The following is an 8,269-nucleotide window of genomic DNA, read 5'->3' as shown; positions in this document are numbered from 1 at the left end:
CTGCTACTCCCGGCCCGCAGGCCCAAGCCTCCTCCCCGGCCGCGCCTCCCGAAGGCCGGCTCTGGGGGAACCTATTCGGAGTGACAACCCTGACCCAGATCTTTTCCGTTCCTACCCTCGGCCCCGGCGCCCAGGCCGGCTGCTTATGCAACGGCGGCACATTATTATCCGCCGTGATTCACCGACTATTTTTAGACCTCCCCGCCCCGCAGCTTCCAGGGAGGAGGACAGGCACATGGAAAGAGAAAAAAGAGTGTCTGAGAGCCAGAAAAGTCTTATCCTCTCGCGCAGGCTGTTTACCAGGCATCAAAAAATAATTGGTGTGCGCCCCCCCCCTTCCCCCCCCCCCCCACTTGTTTGACTCTTTTTCCTTATGTGAGCCAATTCTTGCCTAGCAGGATGGGGAAATGGGCTGAAAACGATCCTACTATTATATGCCCATTATTGCAGAGATAGATTACACCGTTCTTTCTTCTTTTGACAGTCCATGGGACCATTCGGTTCGAATATTTATTTCAACTGCTATTTTACATCTCATTTTAGACAGGAATTTCTTCTAACTTGGCTTTCAGGAAAAATATTTATATTGTGCCTAGAGTCTATAAACTGTAATTTATTACTGCTTATGTCACAATTAATTACTTTTCATGAACGCCATGTAAAGAAAAAAGAAAGAAAAGGACACCAGAGAGGTTTTGGAGTTATCCTGGTCCGGATTCCAGGAGCTCAAGGGGAGGCCCTGTGGTGTGTAGATAAACAGCAGTTTGCATAACTCCTTGCCTAATCAATCTAACGAGGCTCAGAGCCAGGGTTGGCACTGTGTTACTACCCAGTGGGAGAAAAAGGAAATGTTTTGCTGAGCCCAGGTGAGAGCTCTTCCAATGTGGCACAGGATGGAACCTTGCAGATGGGGTCGGGAGGATTAAGGAAATAATCCTGGGGTGGAGAGGAGGAAGGCCTGAACAAAGAAAGGAGATGAAGTAGGAAGGGACAAATTTAGGCATGGGGTTTTCATTTCCCTCTCTTGGGGCTGCCCAGGGTCTGCACAGCAAGCATTTTTCTTGCTACTGTTTGAGAAAAACCCATGTCTGTTTGTTTCTTATGATACAGTAATTCACACAGTACACAGTGCACACCAGGTGACGTTGAATATAAACTGACTACACGCTTAAATTAACCCCTGTAGCAAATTGGAACTCTGCTGCAGCCTACATTTTTATTTGTCCCCCAATTTAAATTTTAATTCTCAGATCCAGCATGATACTCCATCTGAAGCTGACGTGCACAGCCCTGGAATTAGGCCCTTTAACACAATTTGAGTGACATGGGAGTAGGTAGTGGCCTCTTTTTTTAACAAGCAGTTTAAAAAATTGGTAATGACTGCGCACCAAGGTCTGTGAGTTCTCTTATGAGTTTATTTGTCAAATTGTCCTTCCTTAAAAGGATTATAGCATGTGCCTTGCAACAACTGTTGAATCAGTGAATATTGTCTTTTTAAACTCATATCTCTGGCTCCAATCTTCTGCTTGTTATCCTCACATAAAAAAACAAAACTATCTCTACAAACAATACCTTTAACTCTGGCCATAACTGAATGCAATCTGATGGCTGTTCTGTGACTTCCGTTTACCTATACTTTTCATGTCTCTAGGAATTATCTAACCCACTGGGTGTATTAGGCATGCTTTGTTTGCCAGGCACTATTCTAGTCACTGAAGATGCTGCTGCGAATAAATTAGAGCCCATAACTCAAAGAACACACAATCTAGCGGGAGAGACAAGAATGTGATAAATATTACAATAGAAGCAGTATGGCATTCGGCATAGTGGTTGTGAGCAGGGAGATTAAAACCAGACTGCCTCGGTTCACAGCCCAGCTCTGCCACTCGTATAATCTTTGATGAGTTACTTAACCTTTCTGGGCCTCAAATTCTGCATCCTCAAAATAGGGATGCTAATAATAGCACCTACTTTGCAGGATTGTTCTATGATTGAATTAATGACTGTGTGTCAAGTCTGGACATTGGAGACCCTCAGTGGATCGTACCTATGTTACAACAAGGTTAATTCAAGGGAGGGTCCTGATAGACTGGAAGGGCAGTGGTGGTCAGGAAACAAGGATAACATCTGGGGTTCTGGCTGCGTAGATAATGATGCTATTTACTGAGATTTGGGTCAAAGAATGAAGAGAAGACTTCAGGCATGGTGATTAATTCACTTTTGAATCTGTTGAATGGAGCTTTCTGAAGACCTTTAATTACTACTACTATTAACTCATTGCCAGGCACTACGCTAAGTGCTGTACACAAGTTATCTCATTTAATTCTCACAACAACCCCATAAGGTAGGGCCATCATTATTTTTGGAGGCACAGAGAGGTAATTAACTTGCCCACCACCATACAGCTTAGTTCATGATGGAGTAAGGCTTTGAACTCAAGTAGTTGACTCCAGAGCCTGTGTTTTCTTTTCTTTTCTTTCTTTCTTTTTTTTTTTTTTTGAGGAAGATTAGCCCTGGGCTAACTACTGCCAGTCCTCCTCTTTTTGCCAAGGAAGCCTGGCCCTGAGCTAACATCCGTGCCCATCTTCCTCTACTTTATATGTGGGATGCCTACCACAGCATGGAGTGCCAAGCAGTGCCATGTCCGCACCCGGGATCCGAACCGGGGAACCCTGGGCCACTGAGATGTGGAACGTGCGAACTTAACTGCTGCGCCATCGGGCCAGCCCCTGTGTTTTCTTTCCTGATTTTCATTTAGGTGGAGACGTCCGGTAAACAGTTATGTATATGAGTGTGACATTTAGGAAGGAATTCTGGGCTGGTGATTTGGGTTTGGTAGTCATCAGCAAAAGGTGCTAGCTGAAGTCATGGGAATGGAAGAGATTGCCTCAAGAGAGTATGTCGAGCACTGAAAGAAGACAGCCAAAGACGGAACCCCAAAGAACACCCGTTATTTTAATGATGGACAGAAGAGGAGAAATTCTCAAATGAGACTGAAGAGGAGCAGCTGGAATAGTGAGGAGGAAAAGCAAAAGAATGAGAGGGTTTGGAGAAAAGAGTGTGATGCATATGGTCGAATGCTGCAGAAAAGGCAAGAAAGAAAGGACTGAAAAGTGTAGAATGGATTTAACCACAAGGAGATTACTGGTGACCTTGGAGAGGGAGGTTGCGATGGAATGGTGGGGATGGCAGCCAGACTATAATGGGGTTAGGAGTAAACAGGACTTACTTCCTACGTGTTATATACAGTGCGAGAATCTGGGAATACCAGGATGAATACGAAATGGCATCTGACTTAAAGGAATTGTCATTTTAAAGGAAAAGACTGATATTTGCAATATCTTGTGACCAACCCAAAAATGTGCAAGGATGTTTAAGGTAAATGGTGGCATAGTGAGAAGAGTGATCAGTTGTGTGTGGCAGGTTGAGAATGAGGGTCCAGTTTGGCTTCATGGAGCTGAGCTGAATGATGGGTTGGAGTTGGTGGGGTGAAGGGAGAGCATTCCATGGCTGCAGCAGCGTAACGTGGTAGGAAACAGGGACGTTCAGGGTGTGGGGGAGCAGTAGCAAGTGAAATTGGAGAGGCAGGTCAGATCATGGGTGACCTTATGGTGTCTGAATTTCAGAGTGGGGATGACGGGGAGCCATTGGGAGGTTCTGAGCAGGGAAGAGATATGACCAGATTGACATTTAGAAAGATGACTGAGGCAGCAAAGCAGATGGAGGATGGAGTCGTAGGGGCCATGCTGGAGGCTGGGAAGCGGTTAGAAGACCTGTAGTCACAGTGGTTTCCTTTCTATATTCGTTCGCTAGAGTTGCCATAACAAAATACCACCGACCGGGGGGCTTAAGCAACAGAAATTAATTTTCTCATAGTTCTGGAGGCTAAGAGTCCAAGATCAAGGAGTCAGCAGGTTTGGTTTCTCCTGAGGCCTCTCTCCTTGGCTTGCAGATGGCCTTCCCTCTGTGTGTGTGCCTCTCTGGTCTCTCTCTTTTTTTTTTTTTTTGAGGAAGATTAGCCCTGAGCTAACATCTGCTGCCAATCATCCTCTTTTTTTGCTGAGTAAGACTGGCCCTGAGCTAACATCCGTGCCCATCTTCCTCTACTTCATATGTGGGATGCCCACCACAGCATGGCTTGATAAGTGGCACGTAGGTCCGCACCAGGAAAACCCTAGGCCACCAAAACAGAACTTGCGAACTTAACCACCATGTGCCACTGGGATGGCCCCTCCCTGGTGTCTCTTTATGTGTCCAAATCTCCTCTTTTTATAAGGACACCAGTAAGATTGGATGATGGCCCACCCTAATGATCTCATTTTAACTTCATCACCTCTTTAAGGGCCCTATCTCATAATGACATTTTAGTCAACAATGGACCTCATATATGACAATGGTCCCATAAGATTAATACCATATAGCCCAGATGTGTAGTAGGCTACACCATCTAGGTTTGTGTAAGTGCACTCTATGATCTTTGCACAATGATGAAATCGCCTAACGATGAATTTCTCAGAACTTATCCCCATCGTTAAGTGATGCATGACTGGATGGTCACATTCTAAAGTACTGGGGATTACGGCTTCAAAATATGAATTGGAGGGAGTGAGGGGACACAATACGGTCCATTAAGACTTTCCATTAATAACATTAACGGAGTGGGGTCTGGAGACCATGGGCTGATAAGATTAAATTGTTTCCATCTCATCATCAGGAAACAACAGTTAAAAAAAGAAATTCAACTGGGTATATCTGAAAATTGTATTGGCTTTATTCAACAATTCATGAATTGGGCAGCATCTCATCTAACAAATAGAAGGGTGCTCTGAGGAGTTGTATAAAATGGAAGGCTTTTATAGGTAGAAACAAAACGTGCAGGACAGGGAAGTTGTCAGCGAAAGAAAACAAAGGATTATTTCAGGCAAGGTCACCTTCCCTTAGGGGGACTGGCAAGTGGTCTTATCTTACAGATTACTTCACTACTGTTGATCAAGAAATTCCAGACTGAATAGTTTAAACCTCCACTCCTGGGAGAGGCTGAGCCTGCAATCTGGTCAGGTATTAAGCCTTGGTGGGTGTTAACACAAGTGACTCCATTTGGGCTTGTTGTTTTTTTTTTAACACCAGCAACTCATATAATCTACAGAAGTTATCTGTAAACTGGGCATTGTGATTTCTTAATAAAGACTGCTTTTGGGGCTGGCCTGATGACACAGCAGTTAAGTGCACACTTTCTGCTTCTCAGCGGCCCAGGGTTCACTGGTTTGGATCCTGGGTGCAGACATGGCACCGCTTGGCAAGCCATGCTGTGGTAGGCATCCCACGTATAAAGTAGAGGAAGATGGGCACGGATGTTAGCTCAGGGCCAGTCTTCCTCAGCAAAAAGGGGAGGATTGGCAGCAGTTAGCTCAGGGCTAATCTTCCTCAAAAAAAAAAAAAAGACTGCTTTTATCTCTGAGTCCCTGATGCCCGGCTGAGAGACTGAACCAGATGATGCTGGCGCTGGTTGAATTAATGAAGGATAAATGAATGAATTCATTACCTGCAGTGGTAATACACACTGAACTGTGGCTGCCCTTAGAGTCTAGGAAAAGGAGAGTTGTAGAGTAAGACTGTCTAGTGTTTGACTGGTATAGGAACTCTTGCTTCTATGATCCAAAGGCATCTAATACTAATACTATTTTCATTTCATTTCAAGTTATTGTTACATTTTTATCCTCCACGAATCAGGAGCTCTCTGAGAACTGAGTCTTATACATCTGTCTTTGTATTCTCAGCCCCTAAGCCAGTTCCTGGCACAGAGCACATGCACCGTTAAAGTTTGTGGAACGGATGAGGGAGTTAGATTAAAAAGCTTTAGTGAGCAGAAACTGTAATTTTGCATTCAGGTTTTATAAGTCCTGTTTATGGTTCAAGATGTATACTTTTTCTCCCCCTTTTTAGTGGGAGTGGCAGTGGTGAACCTTCAAAAATGCTTCCTTGAGAAAACAGCAGCCATCAGCTGAGAGCTCCTTCATCTCGCTGCTACATTACAGACTGATACTGTATCTTTTTCTTCTTCCTTGTTTCAGTAGAGAAAGGGTCTTTTCTTCTAGCAAAGGCCAATAGCTACAAATATTTCCAGCGCCTACCTTCTGGAGAACTTAGACCTTTAGCTATCTACTTCCTTCTCTAACATTAAACATATTCTAATTTCCCATCCTACAAAAGCCTCCCTTGACCCATAGCCCCTTTCAGTTCTCACCCTGTTTCACCGCTTCCCTTCTTAAAGTTCATTGTCTGAACACCTTTCTACTTCCTCATTTCCCCTCCATTCCTTCAATCTCTTCCTGTCTGGCTTTCAACTACAAGATGAAATGGATACTTTTCAGTCTTCCCATACCAGACCTTCAGCAGTTGTCTACAATGTTGATCACTTTCACCTTCTTGAAACAGCTTCTCTGGGGTTTTTTTTTGGTTTTGTTTTGTGTTTTCTTTGCCTTTCCTGACTCTACACTCTTCAGATTTTCCTTTTATCTCTTTGGCTTCCCTTTTACAGTCTTCTTTGCTAGTTCCTTCTCTACTCAAGTCTAAAGCATCATCTCTCAAATGTTTGGCATCCTCAATCCACTTAATGAGGATCCTGCATACCCAGGACTGTTAGTTTTAGGGATATTTAAAATAATGATGAGCATTGTATCATATATAGATAGTCCAGACTTATGATGGTTCAGCTGATGATTTTTCAGCTGTATGATGGTGTAAAAGCCATACGCATGCAGTAGAAACTCTACTTAGAATTTTGAATTTTGATCTTTTTCCGGGCTAGCGAATATGAGGGACTAGGCTCTCATGTGATGCTGGGCAGTGGCGGTGAGCTGCGGCTCCCTGTCAGCCACCGGATCACCAGGGTAAACAACCAATACACTTACCACCATTCTGTACCCATACAACCATTCTGTTTTTCACTTTCAGTACAGTATTCAATAAATTACGAGATATTCAACACTATTATAAAAAATGCTTTATGTTAGATGATTTTGCCCAACTGTAGGCCAATCTAAGTGTTCTGAGCATGTTTAAGGTAGTCTAGGCTAAGCTATGATGTTCGGTAGGTTAGGTGCATTAAACACGTTTTCTACTAACAACGTTTTCAATTTACAATGAGTTTATGTCCTGATAAACCTATCATAAGTTGAGGAAGAGTTGTAATGAGATGGCCTTGGTATATGCTACTCTCTCTGTCTTGAATTCTTTTCTGTCCACTTTGTTTGGTTGGATCCTTATCTTTTAGGTCTTAAGTCATTTCCACAGAGAGGCCTCTCTCTTTACTCTGACAGAACACTGCTTTTTTCCCTAACCATCATAATAGCTACGGATTAAATGACTTTAAAATGTGTTGGCCCTGGTCTACCTGCCTTACACTGTATCAATTCATCTAATCTTCACAATAACATCGTACGTGTAGGGCACTATTATTATCGTAAACCGTACTTTACAGATGGGGAAGCGAAGGCAGAGCGGCAGAGCTGAGATTAGCACACGAGGCGACCTGGCTTCCGAGTCCACACCCTTAGCTGTGCTAGAGTACTTATCACAATTTGCATTGACATATTTGATTTTATTTCTTTAGTGATTGTCTCCCTCACTAATCCTCAAGGTCTGGGGGAGCAAGGACTGTGTCTGAACCGTTCAGAACTTAGCTTGAAGAGCTTACCTGGCACATGGTAAGTACTCAGATATTGGTTGAATAAGTTAATCAATAATTTAAAAAAATTCCAGACCAGGAGGCATCAGGTGCAGAACTGAATCCCCATACTCCGTGTGACCTTGTAGAAACCACCTTATCTCTTCCTGCTTGATTTCCCACCCTGTGAATCACAGGAATCGGGGGAAGGGAGGACCAAGCCAGGCGGAAGAGGCGGTGAGCGCAGTGACTGGGAAAATGGTGTCGGCACACGGAATGAGCGCTGATCGTCATTCTCCACTGGAAGATGGCATCGAGTGCACCGCGTGGGACAAAGGGATACACTGTGCTTTTCCCCATTTCGGAGCGATGTCGAAGCTTCACGCCGTAGGCTCCCATTTCTCCCCGTGAAAGATCTCGGGGAGACGGGCGCTTGGGGGCCAGGCGGGCGGCGTCACCGCGCGGTGTAGCCTCTGGTCCCGCCTGGCGCGGACAGGGGCGGTACAACCCGGCAGGGGCGGAGTCCGGGCCCAGCCTCGGCAGGCCCCGCCCCCGGGCTGGCGGCCGCGGGCCCACCTCGCCTCCCAGGCCTGGGCGTGTCCC

The sequence above is a fragment of the Equus quagga genome, chromosome 11 (genome assembly GCF_021613505.1).
Source record: "Equus quagga isolate Etosha38 chromosome 11, UCLA_HA_Equagga_1.0, whole genome shotgun sequence".
NCBI lineage: Eukaryota > Metazoa > Chordata > Mammalia > Perissodactyla > Equidae > Equus > Equus quagga.
This window is presented reverse-complemented; position numbering follows the sequence as displayed.